Raw genomic sequence first — 22,102 nt, 5'->3', positions numbered from 1 at the left:
AAAAAAAAATCAGAAACGCCGTAATTAACCCCCCCTTTTTATCCCTTGTTATTTGATTGTACTTTCATTCACACCAACCGTGTTATCTTTCAGACTGAAAGCCTACCGCCCCTAACTCAAAGTTCATGGTTCATACTTGCAAAGAGACTAAGCCAAGAGAAAACTAATGGAAAGCAGAGAATGTTTATTCGACTTGATCTTTGGTATAAATCGTTTACCAATAAAGTTGAGGGAGACAGTGAGCGGTAATCAGTGCTTGAAATATTTTATTTCAAAAAAGTAATTATTTATGACAAAATTCATTTTAAGAGACCTTTTTTATACAAATGTTTAAAATATAAGTTTTTTCCTTTTTTATAACACAAAAAGTGTGAATATACATTATTTATGAAAATATTCTGTGATAAAAACTTGTGAAAAACATAAAACTTGTGAAAAACATAAAACTTGTGAAGCACATAACACTTGTGAAAAACATAAAACTTGTGAAAAACATAAAACTTGTGAAAAACATAAACTTGTGAAAAACATAAAACTTGTGAATGAAAATCATAAAACTTGTGAAAAACATAAACTTGTGAAAAACATAAACTTGTGAAAAACATAAAACTTGTGAAAAACATAAACTTGTGAAAAACATAAACTTGTGAAAAACATAAAACTTGTGAAAAACATAAAACTTGTGAAAAAAAATAAAACTTGTGTTAAACATAAAACTTGTGAAAAACATAAAACTTGTGAAAAACATAAACTTGTGAAAAACATAAAACTTGTGAAAAACATAAAACTTGTGAAGCACATAACACTTGTGAAAAACATAAAACTTGTGAAAAACATAAAACTTGTGAAAAACATAAACTTGTGAAAAACATAAAACTTGTGAATGAAAATCATAAAACTTGTGAAAAACATAAACTTGTGAAAAACATAAACTTGTGAAAAACATAAAACTTGTGAAAAACATAAACTTGTGAAAAACATAAACTTGTGAAAAACATAAAACTTGTGAAAAACATAAAACTTGTGAAAAACATAAAACTTGTGTTAAACATAAAACTTGTGAAAAACATAAAACTTTTGAAAAACATAAAACTTGTGAAAAACATAAACTTGTGAAAAACATAAAACTTGTGAAAAACATAAACTTGTGAAAAACATAAAACTTGTGAAAAACATAAAACTTGTGAAAAACATAAAACGTGTGAAAAACATAAACTTGTGAAAAACATAAACTTGTGAAAAACATAAAACTTGTGAAAAACATAAAACTTGTGAAAAACATAGACTTGTGAAAACCATAAAACTTGTGAAAAACATAAAACTTGTGAAAAACATAGACTTGTGAAAAACATAAACTTGTGAAAAACATAAACTTGTGAAAAACATAAAATTTGTGAAAAACTTAAACTTGTGAAAAACATAAAACTTTTGAAAAACATAAAACTTGTGTACAACATAAACTTGTGAAAAACATAAACTTGTGAAAAACATAAACTTGTGAAAAACATAAACATGTGAAAAACATAAAACTTGTGAAAAACATAAAACTTGTGAAAAACATTAAACTTGTGAAAAACATAAAACTTGTGAAAAACATAAACTTGTGAAAAACATAAAACTTGTGAAAAACATAAACTTGTGAAAAACATAAAACGTGTGAAAAAATTAAAACTTGTGAAAAACATAGACTTGTGAAAACCATAAAACTTGTGAAAAACATAAAACTTGTGAAAAACATAGACTTGTGAAAAACATAGACTTGTGAAAAACATAAAACTTGTGAAAAACATAGACTTGTGAAAAACATAAACTTGTGAAAAACATAAAACTTGTGAAAAACATAAAACTTGTGAAAAAAATAAACTTGTGAAAAACATAAAACTTGTGAAAAACGTGTGAAAAACATAAAACTTGTGAAAAAAATAAACTTGTGAAAAACATAAAACTTGTGAAAAACATAAACTTATGAAAAACATAAAACGTGTGAAAAACATAAAACGTGTGAAAAACATAAACTTGTGAAAAACATAAACTTGTGAAAAACATAAACTTGCGAAAAACATAAACTTGTGAAAAACATAAACTTGTGAAAAACATAAAACTTGTGTTAAACATAAACTTGTGAAAAACATAAAACTTGTGAAAAACATAAACTTGTGAAAAACATAAACTTGTGAAAAACATAAAACTTGTGAAAAACATAAAACTTGTGAAAAACATAAAACCTGTGAAAAACATAAAACTTGTGAAAAACATAAAACTTGTGGAAAACATAAAACTTGTGAAAAAAATAAACTTGTGAAAAACAAAACTTGTGAAAAACATAAAACTTGTGAACAACATAAACCTGTGAAAAACACAAACTTGTGAAAAACATAAAACTTGTGAAAAACTTAAAACTTGTGAAAAACATAAACTTGTGAAAAACATAAAACTTGTGAAAAACATAAAACTTGTGTTAAACATAAAACTTGTGAAAAACATAAAACTTGTGAAAAACATAAAACTTGTGAAAAACTTAAAACTTGTGAAAAACATAAACTTGTGAAAAACATAAACTTGTGAAAAACATAAAACTTGTGAAAAACATAAAACTTGTGAAAAACATAAAACTTGTCAAAAACATAAAACTTGTGAAAAACATAAAACGTGTGAAAAACATAAAACTTGTGAAAAACATTAAACTTGTGAAAAACATAAACTTGTGAAAAACATAAAACTTGTGAAAAACATAAAACCTGTAAAAAATAAAACTTTTGAAAAACATAAACTTGTGAAAAAAATAAAACTTGTGAAAAAAATTAAACTTGCGAAAAACATAAAACTTGTGAAAAACATAAAACTTGTGAAAAACATAAAACTTGTGCAAAACATAAACTTGTGAAAAACATAAAACTTGTGAAAAACATAAAACCTGTGAAAAAATAAAACTTGTGAAAAACATAAACTTGTGAAAAAAATAAAACTTGTGAAAAACATAAACTTGTGAAAAAAATAAAACTTGTGAAAAACATAAAACTTGTGAAAAACATAAAACTTGTGAAAACCTTAAAACTTGTGAAAAACATAAAACTTGTGAAAAACATAAACTTGTGAAAAAAATAAAACTTGTGAAAAACATAAAACTTGTGAAAAAAATAAAACTTGTGAAAAACTTAAAACTTGTGAAAAACATAAACTTGTGAAAAACATAAACTTGTGAAAACCTTAAAACTTGTGAAAAACATAAAACTTGTGAAAAACATAAACTTGTGAAAAAAATAAAACTTGTGAAAAACATAAACTTGTGAAAAAAATAAAACTTGTGAAAAACTTAAAACTTGTGAAAAACATAAACTTGTGAAAAACATAAACTTGTGAAAAACATAAAACTTGTGAAAAACTTAAAACTTGTGAAAAACATAGACTTGTGAAAAACATAAACTTGTGAAAAACATAAAACTTGTGAAAAACATAAAACTTGTGAAAAACATAAACTTGTGAAAAACATAAACTTGTGAAAAACTTAAAACTTGTGAAAAACTTAAAACTTGTGAAAAACATAAACTTGTGAAAAACATAAACTTGTGAAAACCTTAAAACTTGTGAAAAACATAAAACTTGTGAAAAACATAAACTTGTGAAAAACATAAACTTGTGAAAAACATAAACTTGTGAAAAACATAAAACTTGTGAAAAACTTAAAACTTGTGAAAAACATAAACTTGTGAAAAACATAAAACTTGTGAAAAACATAAAACTTGTGAAAAACATAAAACTTGTGAAAAACATAAATATATTATTTCTAAAAGGCACCATTTAAAGAAATGTAAATAATAAAAGTTCTCATTTTTCTCCGTGAAAACACGAGATGAATTCACATACCTGTTTCTTCGAAAGATGGAGTCACACAAAGTTAGATTTCAAATAACATTTGTTAACACACCGTCTCGACATTTCGAAGATTACAACGCTTTGACTTAACATTTTAGATCTTGACTTCACCGACTTCCACGTTTGACTTCTTCAACTCATGATGTCACACAAAATGACGTCACACAAAGTTAGATTTCATATATTATTTATTCACACCCATTGTCCACATTTCGAAGATTACAGCGCTTTGATTTAGCATTTCAGATCTTGACTTCACCGACTTCCACGATGTCCTCTCTCCGACTTCTGGACACGGTCAGCTCTCCTTGACTCACAACTCTTGACTCACTGATACGTGCCTTTTCAAGCTATCCCTTAAAATCCACATCTTAAATGATCTCTACGTCAGACTCTAAAGGCCAGACCTATTTTTAAATTATTGTTTGTGCTAGTAATGAAAATGAAAACTAACATTCCTTTTTTCTGAAAACATGTTTGTTTTTATTTATGTAAAATTCCTGCTTGTTATAGTTTATAGAATCCAGTCAAGTTAAATTTCTAAAACGTCATTTAACCATATTTGTGCTTGTTATTTTTTATAGAATCTAGTCAGGTTAAATTCCTAAAACGTCATTTAACCATACTTGTGCTTGTTATTGTTGATATAATCTAGTCAAGTTAAATTCCTAAAACGTCATTAAAACATCCGTGTTCTTTTTATTGTTTAAATAATCTAGTCACGTTAAATTCCTAAAATGTCAGTTAACCATACTTGTGCATGTCATTGTTGATATAATCTAGTAAAGTTAAATTCCTAAAACGTCATTAAACCATACTTGTGCTTGTTATTGTTTAAAGAATCTAGTGACGTTAAATTCCTGAAACGTCATTTAACCATACTTGTGCTTGTTATTGTTGATATAATCTAGTAAAGTTAAATTCCTAAAACATCATTAAACCATACTTTTTCTTATTATTGTTTAAATAATCTAGTCAAGTTAAATTCCTAAAACGTCATTTAACCATACTTTTGCTTGTTATTGTTTATAGAATCTAGTCAAGTTAAATTCCTAAAACGTCATTTTACCATACTTGTGCTTGTTACTGTTTAAAGAATCTAGTGACGTTAAATTCCTAAAATGTCATTTAACCATACTTGCCCTTGAATTGCAATTCCTTGTTAAAACCAATCTAACTCAACTACAATAATAATAATCTTTTTGCCCAAGTAATTCGAGAGTGCTAATAGGCAACAGTATGCTTATGTTTATACGTTGCAACAAAAGACTGATGGAAACGGACACTTATTTAATTTGATCTTCAATATAATCACTTATCAGTGAGGTAGAAGAGAAAATCACTGGTTACAATTTTTTGATATTTCATCTGCCAATCTTAATTTCTCATGTTCACATATTGCCTGATTTCAACGAACCAAACATTTTCCTCACCCTTCCTCTCTTTGAGTCCTCGGCCCTTTGATCCGTGTCTATTGATTCCCACGCTCTAATAATCCCAACCTCGTGTTCAGCAAGTTGGCCTTTATTGTACTTGCATTTTCTGTTCTTCTAAACAACTTGCACACTAGTGGGTTTACTAGGCCAATATATAGCACCATGAACGTTAACCATATCAAGATATATTTATTCATGTTCGAGATTTAAGGAAGTTGATATGCGCTCAAAGTGCATTTGATGGTCTTCTTGGCTAACCAATTCATATACTTCATAAGTAAGGCAATGACAAGAGAATATTCTTATCATTGTTTTGACTCTCGAGTATATATCCGACACAGTCACACACAGTTAATCAATCGAGAAGAACCACATCACTCTATCTAAAAGCCTATAAGATATCAACTGATATATACTCGAGAGTCAAAATAATGAAAAGAGTATTCTCTTGTCATAGCTCTAGTCATAACAGTATTAAACGATCCAAAGGGAGGAAACTTTGCAAACACACACACACACACGCGCGCACACACACACACACACACACACACATATATACAAACACACACATATACAAACGCACACATATACAAAAACACACACACATATATATATATACAAACACACACACATATACAAACGCACACACATACAAACACATACACACACACATATATATACAAATACACACACATATATACAAAAACACACACACATATATACAAACACACACACATATATATACAAACAGACACACATACAAACACACACGCATATATACGCACACATATAAACAAACACACACAGACATATATATACAAACACACACACGCATATATATATATACAAACAGAAACACATACAAACACACCCACATATGTACAAACACACACACACACATATATACAAACACATATATATATATACAAACAGACACACATACGAACACACACACATATATATACACACACATATAAACAAACACACACACATATATATATATATATATATATACAAACACACACACACACACACATATATATATATATATATACAAACAGACACACATGCAAACACACCCGCATATGTACAAACACACACACACATATACAAACACACACACATATATATACAAACACACAGCATATAAAGCACACACACATATATATATATATACAAACACACACACATATATACAAACACACACACACATATATATGTACAGACACACATACACACATATATACAAACACACACACATACATATATGTACAGACACACACACATATATATGTGTGTGTATACAAACACACACACATATATAAAACACACACACATATATACACACGCATACACATATATACAAACACACATACATATATATATATATATACAAACACACATACATATATACTAACACACACACTGAAATATATATATATATATATATATATATATATATATACTAGCAGAGACAGCTGAATTTCCCTGGGATCGAATGATAATCAACAAAATTTTCACACTACCATATTTTTATTATCATCAAAATCGGGGAAATCGATCATTTTTCAATCAAATCGATTGCTTGCCTGCTCTAGTTAGAGAGCCATCTCAGTGCGCCAGGAGTAAGCTTCACATGCCTCCCTGCAGTGACTTAGCATGCAATACATTGTAGTTTCAATTTCAACGTAGACTACAATGCATAAGGGACTAAGTCAGATTAAAGTTTAAAATGTAAAAGTCAAGTATCATGACTAAATCGTGCTCTAAACAGAAATATTCATCTTGGACGTAACCTTTGTCATATCAAAAAACCTACCGTTGATTTTATACGCCTGATCTTACTGCTTATGTGATAAAACTTCTCAAATATAATTGTGCTGCTAAGCTGTATAAGGTGTTAACTTTGGTCAAAATCGCCTGTTCCTTCTTTCATCAGATTTTTTTCGATTATCGATTATCGATATTCATCGAAGACGTTCTAATACAAAACCTATTAAAGAACACTGCCAGGCATATAAAGTCCCTTAATGTGAAATTTCATAAGAACCAGCCCAGCCGTTTTCGCGTCCATAGAGAACGAATTCACAGACCGCAACCACGCAAAGTCTGCCTTCCTTGAATCTCTTATGCCACTCAAAACTGATGCTCGATTCATGCAAGATGACCCAATATAATTCTGAAACATTCCGCTCGTTTCTGTTGCATTGTTTAAAACAGAATATTATTACAAATCGTTCTTTTAAAGTGTCCTTACGTCGAGATTGCATTTTTGAAATTCACCAGCTGTGGCAATCAGGCTTTAGTAGGGTGTATTCCGATTCCTGCTGTAGCTGTTTATTTGAAACTGAAATCATACAAATTAGTCAATCATCTAATAAGATGTGTGGTAATAACATATTGAATTTTAAAGAGTCTACGACAACTTTAATGCATGTATAAAAAAAAAAAATCTGGAAACTTACTGAAGGCACCTCGTATATATTTTATTTTTTAATTTTTTATTGCAGAAATATTTTGCGATTAGAATATATTCATTTGTTGTGATTAGAAGAGTGTATTACTTCGTTTTGATTAGCATGCAGCGAAAATTTAAAGCGCTCAACAGTGTCCATAAAAAATCAAATAGCTCAATAGTATTTCGCCATGTAAAAAAGGTTGAAAAACACTGATGTGGGGAGTTGAGCAGCGAGGTATTTGTTCACATTGCATTTAAACTTCTGCAGATTACTACAGTCAAAGAAGCAATAAACCGGGAGGGGATTACAAAATCTAGCAATAGAAGAAAGTATTAGAGTATAAGGCTTTCCAGCATTTAGTGGCTTCTCTTGTTAAGGGGTGGGATTTTGCTGCTAGGTTTTATTTATTGGGGTGATTTACGCCGAGGGGTGGAAGCGAGTAGAATATATTTATTTGTTGTTATAGGTGTGCCACGTAAACTTGAATCGCTGAATAGTGTGCTGTGAAAATTTAATAATGTGTCACCACATAAAAAAAAGGTTGGGAACAACTGAATAAATGGGAAATCGTAGCCATTACAAGACTGATTTTGCTTGTTTCAATTATTGTTTAGTTATTTTCCTGCCATTAAATGCCTTTTGGAGTTCTGTTATGGAATAGTATGAAACTAGAAGCAAAAATGCCATCAGAATCTTATTGTAGTTCTCAACTTCGTACCCATTTGAACTGAGCTTTTCTTTCTTAAGCGACATTAGCAATTTTTTTTAAGTGACAAACTTAAAAATGCTCTCTCCCACCTCTCTCTCTCTCTTTCTCTCTCTCTCTCTTTCTCTCTCTTTCACATTCGCATACATATTGCGACAATAGCACGACTGGCCTGACATACATTCAACGTTTATTTATCCTACATCAGATATCGAATATCTTGATTTATGTCAATAAATATTCTTCACGACATGATCAAAGTGTAGTATCCCACCGTGGGACCGGGAAAGAGAAAAGGTCTACATTACAATCCTGGCCGGGCGAGAATAGTTATTTGGACATCGCGACTGCAAGGTGGCCGGGGGTGTCTTTTTCTGATCAGGATCTGATCGCCTTCTTAAAACACCAATAACGGGTGAAGATCAGATGTAATAGAAAGAAGCTGCACAGCGCGGTATTCGACAGAAGATGGATACATGTATCATGTCTGTGTGTACGAAAAGGAACCAAATTTTAATACGTGTTCCCCGCCTAGGTGTGGAACGCGCAGTTCTATCAAATGTAACCAATTTTTAGCCTCTTAGCTAGTCAAGTAAGTGTTCCATCCCTCCCCAACTTGGAAGCCTACAAGATCCCCACCACCTCCTAAATGCAATTTTTTTTTTCACCCCTCCCTCTAAATTTATCCTGCCTTGGAGAGAAAGAAATCAATCACTAACACCCTCTTCTCCTCATCCAACTATTTTTCTTTCTAGTTTTTGTCACATCTAGATGGCATCCCAATTTAGAAATTGTCCCGCAGGAGCTCAGGTTCCTTTACAAACCACAGTGGAACGGGCGGTCTATCAACAAGACAGGGTTGATAGCGTCTTACTAATCACTTCTGTATTTTTTATTGCTCCGCCCTCGACACAAATGAATTATTGTATTATCAGTATTTTTTATCTTTTTCTGTTTTTACACGTAAATAAAAAAAATGTTTTAAACAAATGGGATCTAAATAGGACGTCCCTCAGTACAAAAGGGTGAATGCAGTATTATGGTGAAAGAAGATACTAGCTAAGAGAAACTTTTGTTTAATTCTGAAGTGACAAGGATGACCAACGGACCTCCCACCTTTTGAGTTGGCCTTGTGCCTAAGTTTTTTGTTCAGGTTAAACTTACATTGTAATTTTAACCCGAATAAAAGATTTAATACATCAAAGTGTAGTATCTGTTCTGATTCTACTCTTAAGTTAATTTGTCCTTGGTCAGTGGAGGGGAAACCCTCTATATTGAGACAATTATTATTTTTGGTCCCAACCAGAGTGCCTCTTTTGCCTTCTTTTGGGGATGTGGTTTTTCTCTCACATTAAAAATGACCTTGTGTCACATTTTGCTTTCATGAGGAAGCAAATAAATACCAAAAAATTCTTATTACATGATCTTCTTTGTTTTTGATGCAAGTTAGTAGAATATATTTATTTCTTGTTATAGGTGCGCAATTAGACGTATTTTAGGCTTCTGTTATAGAAATATACACAACCCTATGTAATAAAAAAAAACCCATCAACATCTGATTGTAATTTTCAACTTCTTACCTATGTGAACTGGGATTTTTTTTTTTTTTTACATAAACAACTTAAAAAATTCTTTAAAAAGTGAAAGACTTTAAAATATTTAAGAGAAAAGAATAAATTGCTTTTACAATCGCCCAAATATTGCAGCAGTAGTTTTTAAAAAAAATACCTGACACATCCATTTTTTTTTTTAAGATAATACCGCCCAATTGACGCCTTTTCGATTTTTGTTACGGAAGAATATCCAGCTCTAAATAATAAAAATTACCATCAAAGTTTCACTGCAATTCTTTAATTTGTACTGGAGAGAACTTGAATGCCTAGAATCTATCATCGAGTTTCAAAGGTCTCTCTGTACAGGGTTTTGACAGGAAAAAGTGGCGCGAGGATTCCTTTCCCCTAAAAATAAACCTTGACTAAATATTCAAAATAAGATGTTCCCGGTATGGTTAGCTCATATTATATTTTACGGGGAATGGTGCATCTTCTCCAAGTAATGTAACCTCAAGTAACAACACGAAGCTGGAGACTCCACCAGACAAGATGAATTCCTGTCTCACTGACATTCAACGTTTATTTTTTTATACCAGATATTGAATGCAAGATATGTTGATTAATATTTGCGGACTGTTATCCTCATCTTAATAGTTGTTGTTTCACGACGTTTCGGCCAACTATTCCTCCGGCCTTCGTCAGGTGGTAAAACGAAACGTCGTGAAACAACAACCAGAAGATGAGGATTAGACTCCGCCATAAAAAAAATTGGATAAATTTACTAGTCTCAAAAGAATTCCAATTAAATATGGAAGACCAAATAACAAATAAACTTGGATTTATGAGATCATCCCCCGACCCCCTCCAAAAAAAAAACAAACAAAAAAGTCTAACTTTGATCGCCCTTCGGGACCCGTGGCGCAGTGGATCTCCACGGTTCCAGGTGAGCATTGTCTGACGCTAGCGGTTTCAATCCTACCTAAAGCCGACCAGAGGCTTAGTTGGCCAAAACGTGGTGAGACGATAACAATTATGGAAGTTAGTTAGGAAATTCGGCGTTCAATCCCGTAGCGTTTTACCACCTCACGAAGGCTAAAGAAATAGTTGGTCGAAACGTCGTGAATCAGCAACGCTAAAAGATGAGGGTAATAGTCCGCAATAAATAAATGGCTATTCCTATGGCCTTCTTCAGGTTATTGTTTACCGAAACAGGGTAGGAATGCTGAGTCTTAACTGTATCCTGAGCAATTGCTAGGGCTATGACAACAGCATATTCTTATCATTGTTTTTACTCTCGAGTGGGTATCTGTTGATATCTTATATGCTTTTATATAGAGTTATGTGGTTCTCGGTTGATTGTACGGAAACTGTACCTAACCGTGTCGGATATATACTCGAGAGTCAAAACAATGAAAAGGATATGCTGTTGTCATAGCCCTAGTAATTACTGCCTTTCATAGGACAAGAGCATATATATATATATATATATATATATATATATATATATATATATATATATATATATATATATATATATATATATATATATATATATATATATATATATATATATATATATATATATATATATATATATATATATATATATATATATATATATATATATATATATATATATATATATATATATATATATATATATATATATATATATATATATATATATATATATATATATATATACGGCATAATCACGTTGACACACCGGTTCTCGCCAGATCACCGAAGTTAAGCAACGTTTAGCCCGGCTAGTACCAGATGGGTGACCATTTGGGAATTCTAGGCGTTGCATGTGCTCCCCTCTGATCTCGACATTATTTCCAGTTGTCGTGTATCTCAACTTTCCATTTGTATGCAACAATGTTGACTCAGGAGAGGCGTAGTTGGTGATTGTGCAACTCTTGCAACACAAATTTTACGCGCAGGCACACTTACAGTGGGTATCCATAGTCTGTCAAGACTGAAGGTAGCCACAGTAATTACTGCCTTTTATAGTTGTTGTCGTCTCACAATGTTTTTGGCCAGAGGATGAGTTGGCCGAAACAACTAGGAAGATGAGGATAACAGTCCGTAAATAAATAAATAAATAAATAAATATACGCATTACTCAGCTGAAAGGATTCCAATAAAAAATAAAATGTAAAAATAATCCTTATATAATCTTCATTGGGTTTTATATGCAAAAAATGTTTTACGAGTTGAAAATATTTATTTCTTCGAGTGCCGCGAAAATCAAAATAAAAAAAAATAGTGTGTTGCCATATTGCAAAGGTTGAGATCTACAGCCTTTAATCGACATATTTAGTTATTTCATATTTCAAGCTGAAGTCGATTAGATCGATAGAGATCTATTAGACGCAGAAAGATTATCGCGGACGCACCCACTCCAAAAAAAAATAAAATAAAATAAAAAATAAACGATTGTTTATAACTGTTAGTGATTGATCTATTTTTAGAAGGATCGGAGCTCTTTTCGTTTTGTCTTTGCGATCAATACTTATTTGTAAGGATATCAAAAATGATTGGTTTCAAATGACTTTAATATGTTTGCTACTTTCTAGCACGGGTGCAAAAATGATAACCACCTTTGCTCAATGGTTGCAGCTTCATCTAAAAATATTTTTAATAAATGTAAGAAAAAACAATTTTTTTTTCAATCTCTAGCGCCATGACAGAATTTTAGGATATTATCGCTATCAATAATTTATTAAATATTTATCTGGGTGCCCGGCGTTGCCCGGGTGTATGAAGGGATGTGTAAGGGTGTTAGTTGAACAAAAAAAAGAAGCAAAAATTAGTAGTAAACAGGCTCGAACCCGTATCGCGCTAGAGGAAAAGGAGGGAATAAAAGCAAAGCGTCTTATCGATGCGCCCACCGCGATTGTAATTTTTTTTTTTTTTTTTTTTTTTTTTTACAAAGGCATCACCACATTATCAAGGCCCAGAGGCCACTCAAGGATAAGGGTTAAAGAGTGTACAGTAGAAGTTGGTCAATATAGTAATCATTAGTAATGAAAATTTGGTAAATTTAATAACTTATATGGAACGGCTCATCAAGAACTTATTTACTTTAGACTTGAACAAAACCATATTGTAGTCAGCCGGAAAGCAGGAAAACGGAAGACAATTGCGATCGAAATAAGGTCTTTTATGCGACATCGTTGACGCGAGGTTTGAATGACTTGAAAAAATTTAAAAGACTTGCAAAAGACTTAAAAAAAGTGATCCCTCCTTGTAAAAAACGGCCAGGTTGACGGTGAAAAAAATTATGCTTTTGGCCAATTTGTCGCTATTTGTCGTTCGAGAGACCGGGCTTAAAAAGAATACGAATTTTATCACGGTCCGACGTGTCTGTCGGAGGTTTTCGGCAGGTATATAAACAAAACACACACACTTTGACTTTTATATTATAGTTTTAAATTAGAATATTATCGCTATCGACAATTTTATTTATTAAATATTTAAATATTTTTTATTTAAATATTAATTAAATATTTTTACGCGTACAAAAGTAATTTATGAACACGTGTTTCTAGGTATCCCTCATCATCAGCATGACTGTTTCTATTTCTGGGGTTTCTACTATTTATATAGTATTTTTTTAGCCTATTAAATAAAAATTCTACACGGACACCCCTCAATGACCTTTAAAACCGGATTCTCCGATCATACACTATCAATGAATAATAAAGCATATGCTACAGAAAGGCTAAAACATGCAGTTCATTAACTTCACCCTGTTATCTGTGTTTACCGGAGAAGTGTGAAATTATTAGTTTTAAAAACATTAAATGTGATAGTAAAATCGGCTATAAGCTGCAAACACTTTGGATGGTGCGCTTTTTTTTAGCCTATTAAATCAAAATTCTAGATGGACACCCCTCAATGACTTTTAAAACCGGATTCTCCGATCATACACTATCAATGAATAATATTATAGATAATAAAAATTAATTTTATCCTGTTTTATTATTATTATTATTATTATTATTATTATTATTATTATTATTATTATTATTATTATTATTATTATTAAAAATAATATTACTATTATTTTTATTATTACTATTATTATTAATAATTTTAATATTGTTTTATCATTATATTTTTTTATATATTTATTTAATAAAAACGCGAAAGTTTTAAACTTATATCATTTAGTATAAAGGGCTTAATTAATTGTAGACGTATGTTTGAACTGCGTTGATATTATTCGTGGACGTATGTGAGATTATAAATATGTTGGTTGGTTACATTCGCTGTCACTTTTGACATGTACACTTCTACGTACACTTTTGACACGTACACTTCTAACGCTAAGATTGTATTTTCTGTTTGTTTTTGTAATAACGTGTCTCGTTACTGAAATGTATAATTGTTCATAAATTGGTTGACACGCAGATCTTTTTCTTTTTCTATATCCTCTCAACACTAATTCTTACTTTCTCTCTTTCTCTCTTTAACTATATTTCATCATTCTTTCTTTTCTCTTCTAGCCCTTGTTTTCTTTATAGTAACCCTTTATATTTTTTTCTTCTTCTTCTCCGTATTATATTTTTTCTCTATTTTCTTTCTCTATTTATTTTCTTTCTCTATTTCTTTTTTTCTCCTCTTAATCACTCTCTCTCCATTATAATTGTTTAACTTTATTTAAATTGCCCCTCCCTATTTACATTTTATGATTAAAATTCTGTGTTTTAAGTTTTTTAACTCTAACTTTTAAAGAGTTCCTACCTAAAATAAAAATCCATTATTCATTGAACATTTGAATAGTCAAGTCGCTGCCTGATGACATCTGTTGTTTAATTGAAACAAGTGGCTGTTTGTAGCAGCGGGATGTGAGCATGTTTATATAACAATAAACAAGTATTATATATATATATATATATATATATATATATATATATATATATATATAAAGCTGAATGTCTGTGTGTGTGTGGGTCTGGTCACGAATAGGCTCCTATATCGTTAACTATTTTAAAAACTGATTACATATGATAGAAGATGTATCGAGACACAGGAATGGGTATGTTTGATCTGGCAGAACAATGGTTCATTAAAATTGTGGGATCTGCGTTCGCGCGTGGTCTACAAAGTATGGAATTAAAAAATTTAAAAATAAAAAAAAAACGTTTTCAAGTGTTCTTGATATAGATGTACATAAGAATACTTTGATAAGTATGTTTTAACTTAAATAGGGATGGTATAATAAAATTTTGGGGTCTGCGTTCGCGCCTCGCCTCCATAGAATGGAAATAGGCACAAACTTTAATAAGGACTTTTCATATCTATCTACGTAAGTATACTTTGATAATTATGTTTCAGTGTGAAGAAATATGGTATAATAAAATTATGGGGTGTTCATTCACGCCTGACCTCCATAGAATGTAAATGTGTCACAAACTTTAACAAGGTTTTTTAATATAGATCCACAGAATAGTGTGATAAGTGTTTCGGTGCGAAAAGGTATGGTATAATAAATTATGGGGTTTATCTATTTTATTTTTACTTTCATCGTATTTTGCTTTGGTTTTGATACCCCCAAATTCAAAGCTATCTCATTACAACCCTTCCTTTTCATAACCTATCATACTTTAATAAATCAGAGTCCATTTTCTGTAGGCTATTTTTGAACCCAGTCAACGACGGGTACTTTTGCTAGTATATATATATTATATATATATTAGAGCGTTGGAGGAAAAGAGCAAGCTTATTGAATAAATACACCAATCTATATCCACCAATATATAGTTCTGTGATTTTATTTCCCACTCCTATTGTTTTTATATATATATATATATATATATATATATATATATATATATATATATATATATAACTGCATTTAAATAAATATTATGCATACATATGTATATGTAATTTATTATCATAATATTTAAATTACTACACACACTAGTGTTTCATCCTTTCGGGAATCTTAAGTGCAAGGTGTCACGATTAACACCAGTCGATAGATTCGAGTCCGTCGACACAAGTCATATCTTTCTTGAGTAGCAAGGACCGTATCCGTATATATATATATATATATATATAAACTGAAATCTGAAATACTTTCAGATTACAGCTGGTATAATGCTGTAAAATTAAAGTTTATATAAATTTAGTATTTATAAGAAAATCCCAATCAAATACGAGATAAAGCAATAGCAGGTATGAAGGCAAGAAGATTTACAAATAATTTATTGTTCGACAAGAAATGCATTTTAAAAATTTACGTTTTCGTATTCAGTATCGGACAATATTTTTTTTTTATTTACTAAATTAATACCATATATATATATATATATATATATATATATATATATATATATATATATATATATATATATGAAATAAACTGGAGTTGAAAGGACCGTAATACACAACGTTTCGTCCGACTTATGCGGGCTTTTTCAAGAGGGATGGTCATTGAAAAAAAACGCATAAATCGGGCGAAACGTTCAATATTCAGGTTCTTTCATCTCCATTTTATTTTATATCGTCGGATTTAATCTAGCTCAACAATCATATATATATATGTATATATATATATATATATATATATATATATATATATGTGTGTGTGTGTGTGTGTGTGTGTGTGTGTGTGTGGATATGTCTTTGGAAATATTCTTTATTCACTTATTTTTATTTTTATATATATACCAATACTTATACAGGCAACTCAATGTAATGTAATTACAGAGCAATATTGTAGATGGATGACACACGTCTATATTCCAAATTTCATGGTATTGACCATCTTACTATTTATTCCTTTAATTCATTTGACATCTACAATTCTTGACAGTATCTGTCTCGTAGCACAAAATCAATCACTTAATTATTATATCAATCAGTGAATATACCTAATTTAATAGAATTTGTTGATACGGATATGTTGGCTTTAGTGACTTTATTTCTAAATTCCAAATGGCATAATGAAAAAAAAACTATAAGTTATTTACATCTTCTTTTCCAATTTTCGGATTTTTAATCATTTTATTTCTTTTTGGTAGATTGATTGTTGCTATTTCCTCTGATGAGTTAAGAGCAAAATAGATTCACTGATTGATATAATAATTAAGTAGTTGACTCTGTGCTGCGAAACAGACACTGTCAAGAATTGTAAGTGTCAACTGAATTGAAGGAATAAATTGTAAGATGGTTAACACCATGGAATTTGAAATATAGACTTGTCATTTATTCTTTACATATACATACATACACACACACACACACACACACACACACACACACATATATATATATATATATATATATATATATATATATATAGAGAGAGAGAGAGAGAGAGAGAGAGAGAGAGAGAGAGAGTTAAAATCAAGACCGACCGACAAACTTATTCATACAATTATTTGAGATTTTCGCGTGGTTTTGGTTACAGACAAACGTTTCATGCTAAAGTCTGTTAATTTTTTCATTCATGTGTGTTTGGCTTTGTCGAAAATTAGGAAAAAAATCGATTAGAATTTGCAAGAACCAACTTCCAAGAAACAACGATTTTCGATTCTTTTGCGTTCGAAAAACGTTATTTTTTTTTTACACGCCATTTTTTTTTTCTTGGCTTCGAAAAACAATAATCTGAAAGTGGGAGAAAGATTCCTTCCAACTTAAACACACAACGTCTCACATATCAAGTCCACCCTTGTGAAATATGCTGGATAGAGTGAGATAGAGAAAGAAGGCTGAAAGAAAGATAAGATAAAGAAAGAGAGTGTTTTTTTTTTACAAAGGAGTCACGACTTATCAAAGCCCAGAGACCATTCAAGGATATCGGTCAATGAGTGAAGGGTAGTCAATAGGACAATATTTTAGTAATAGTAAGTAGTGCAACTTTGGTAAATGGGATTACTTAAGGACAAATCATCAAGAACTTGTTTACATTGGACTTGAAGACGACTATACCGTAGTCAGCTGGAAAGCAGGCAAACGGAAGAGAGTCCCACAGGCGTGCAGTTTTAAGAAGGGCGCTTTTTTCATGGAATCCATCTTTAAGTTTAGTCACAGATAAAGAGGTAGGGGAAATTATTGATAAGGGTTTCAATTAAATTAGTATTTTTGTGAAAGTTTTGCAAGAGGGGATCAGAGATTAGAGCTCAGACGAGCACCTGCGATTAAAAAAAACGGTTGAGCAGAGGCAGGCTCGCAACGTCTCTTCTGTGGGAAAGGGGTTTTAGGGAAGGAAAAATAGAAAGATGAGAAAGCGAAAGTAGGGGACGTGAACGAGAGAGACAAAGATGGAAATCGGGAAACCGGGAGAAGGGGGGGGGGAGAATATGTAACAGAGGAAAGAAAAGAAAATAAGGGAATGGATCTTGATAGTGGTGACTAATTAGTTAAAATAATAATAATAATAATAATAATAATAATAATAATAATAATAATAATAATAATAATAATAACGCTTCGGCAGAACATATACTAAAATTGGAACGACACAGAGAAGATTAGCATGGCCCCTGCGCAAGGATGACTATCGTGAAGCGTTCCATATTTTTAAGGAAACACCAAAGGTTTCCAATCAGATCGTTAATTGATTTGTGTGCAAGCTCCCTGTGAGCCAATAATAATAATAATGATAATAATCACAATCCAGCAGCAGTGCTGGAAAATGAAAGTCGCGAGATCCTATGGGACATGAATATACAAACGGATAAACACATCCAAGCAAGAAGATCAGTGTCAGAATAGTTAACAAAAAAGAAAAGTCTTGTCAGATTGTAAATTTTGCTGTTCGATCAGTCCACTTAGTGGAGACCGAGAAGCGGAGCAAATACACAGATCTGGAAAATGAAAATAGTCGAGATAACACTGTGATACTATAAAGTGGACCTGAGGTGGACTTGAGCCACTAAGTGCTGAGAGGGGGGGGGAGCAATAGACAAAGGAACAGGAAACAATAGATAGGAAGTAACAAACAATGAATCTCTAGCTATTTTTAGATCGAGCTTTTTAGTGCTGATACGACAATAGAAACTTACAGATAAAACAGGGAAGGGATGCTTCCGGTAGCCGGGTTAGGGAGGCGACCTCAGATACTAACATAGAAAAGACAGTTAGTTGACAACTAGATGCCCATCGCGGCGGATGAGAGTTGGACAGTTTATAGTTGACTGTGAAACAGAAATAGAGACGAACGTAACATCGATAGAACGGGCAGAAGACACACACACACACACACACACACACACACACACACACAAGTCCAACAGTCAATTATAGGTGAAACATTGGCGTTTGTGTTTTTCCTTTCTTTGTTTCACGATGTATTATATTTCTACTTTTGTGAAACCGTTTTCAAGTGTTCTTGATATAGATGGAAAATGAAAATAGTCGAGATAACACTGTGATACTATAAAGTGGACCTGAGGTGGACTTGAGCCAATAAGTGCTGAGAGGGGGGAGCAATAGACAAAGGAACAGGAAACAATATATAGGAAGTAACAAACAATGAATCTCTAGGTATTTTAAGATCGAGCTTTTTAGAGTTGATACGACAATAGAAACTTACAGATAAAACAGGGAAGGGATGCTTCCGGTAGCCGGGGTGGAGAGGCGACCTAAGATACCAACGTGAAGGAGACAGTTAGTTGACATCTAGATGCCCATCGCGGCGGATGAGAGTTGGACAGTTTTAGAGTTGACTGTGAAACAGAAATAGAGACGAACGTAACATCGATAGAACGGAGAGAAGACACACACACTTCTTCTTGCTTGTCCGTCGAAGTCGACGATGACCAAGGTATCAATCAGTTCGGCGTCAGGGGTTTGTGGGTCCTGAGATGGCTGATGAGGCCAATCCGTGCTCGGCAGACTCTTCCACACTCTGGACACGTGAAGGCGGTATCGGTAGGCTGTGAACCGGCAGCTCTCTCCTTCCTCCTCTTGCGGTTCTGCTGGTCGTGTGTCATGCGTTGATTCTTTGCCCTGTCGGCTCCTAGGCTGATGACGCAACGCCAGGCCGAACGTTTAGCAGCGCGACTCTCCCAAGACTGGGGGCTGATGTCAAAGTCTTTTAGGGACGTTCTTAGACAGTCTTTATATCGTTTCTTTTGGCCCCCTGCATTCCGCTTTCCCTGGCTGAGTTCCCCATAGAAAAGTTGTTTGGGGATTCGGCTGTCGTGCATGCGATAGACATGGCCTGCCCACCGGAGCTGGGTTTTGCGGATTATGGTGGTGATGGTATGGAGCCCCGCGCGCTTCAAGACTTCTGTGTCAGGAATTCTGTCTTGCCAGCGGATGTTGAGAAGATTACGGAGGCATCTGAGGTGGAAGCCATTCAACTGTTTTTCACACACACACACACACACACACACACACACACACACACACACACACACACACACACACACACACACACACACACATACAAGTCCAACAGTCAATTATATGTGAACATTGGCGTTTGTGTTTTTCCTTTCTTTGTTCCACGATTTATTATGTTTCTACTTTGTGAAACCATGTGTTCCCATTGAGTCGCCGGCGAGAGAGTGACGGTCCGGCCATGGGAGGAATAGTCGAACGAGAAATCTACGACACACATGTCGGGTCGCGCACGTCTGGTCACCACTAATAGTAGGAGTATTATGAACAATACCGAAAAAAAATTGAAAACAGAATGGGAAAGATTGGAATCAGAGGAAAGGCTGATAAGATACAGCGGATAACAATAATGAAAACTGCAGAATATTAAGGAAAACCCTTGAATGCGGAAACTAATACTACACATAAACTACGGACACAAACTGGACACACAGAAAATGCTACAGATGTCAAACGCAAAGGAACATCACAGGACAAGTTAAACATTTTTTTTAAATAAAAGCATTTTTGGTTCGCAATATTCCGATTATTAAGACTATTGCTCCTAGCTTGAGTGCCATTTTCACAAAGTTTCGGTCGATGTAACCTCCGACTTTCTTCAGGTGTATCCAAACTGTCCGCACTGTGGCATATATACATAAACACATGTACATACATACAAAAATAAATACATACACATAAATATATATACGCACGCACATATATATGCACATACACACACACATATATACACACATGTATATACACACACACACACACATATATATATATATGCAGACACACAGGTATACACAAACATATATGCATACAATTAAATATATATATATATATATATACTCATGGTATAATACATTAACACGCCGTTTCTCGCCAGATCACCGAAGTTAAGCGACGTTGAGCCTGCCTAGTACCAGATGGGTGACTATTTGGGATTACTAGGCGTGTATGTGCTCTGCGCTCATCTCGACATTTGTTTCTAGTCGTCGTATACCTCAATGTGCCACCTGTATGCAACAATGTTGACCCAGGAGAGGGGATTTAGGGTCTGCGCAACTCTTGCCACACAACTTTCACGCGCAGGAACCCTTACAGTGGGTATCCATAGTCTGTCAAGACTGAAGGAAGCCACGATACACACACACACACACACACACACACATATATATATGGACACACATATATACATACACACATATATACATACATATATATATGTATATATATACATACACACGCATATATATATGCATGCACACATATATATGCGTATGCACACACACACACACATATATATATATGCATATATATATGCATACACACATATTTATGCATACAATCACGTACACGCGCATATGCATATAGAAAGCGGGAAATTTGAAGGTCAGCTTAGATCATGTATAAAATGCGTGATTGCTATTTTTTTTTATTGGTTCTGTGTGAGAGTTGTAAAAATAAATCGTTGTTTAACGCTGCAGTGAAGTGCACGGACGACATTTTGAGTATCTAGGAGTATAATATAACATTTGTTTTTGAAAAAATTCTTTGTAAAAATTAATCTTTGTAAAAATAAATCGTTGTTTGACAAATTTCCCGCTTTTCTAGCGTCCATCCCCTCTCTCTCTCTCTCTCTCTCTCTCTCTCTTTATATATATATATATATATATATATATATATATATATATATATATATATATATATATATAT

At 32.5% G+C, this 22,102-nt stretch overlaps 1 long non-coding RNA gene and 1 pseudogene across 1 annotated transcript in view; one reads left to right on the top strand and one right to left on the bottom strand.

Moving 5' to 3' along the window:
- LOC145267041 (uncharacterized) overlaps positions 1–22,102 on the bottom strand; it is a 689,166-nt gene that overhangs the window by 484,948 nt on the left and 182,116 nt on the right. The window lies entirely within an intron of this gene.
- Positions 18,479–18,573, top strand: LOC145267358 (U6 spliceosomal RNA; annotated as a pseudogene).

Source organism: Euprymna scolopes, chromosome 42 (assembly GCF_053919585.1).
Source record: "Euprymna scolopes isolate OS-2025 chromosome 42, ASM5391958v1, whole genome shotgun sequence".
In the NCBI taxonomy this organism is placed as follows: Eukaryota; Metazoa; Mollusca; class Cephalopoda; order Sepiida; family Sepiolidae; genus Euprymna; species Euprymna scolopes.
Note: the sequence above shows the minus strand (reverse complement) of the source record. Positions and strands in the feature narration are given on the sequence as shown.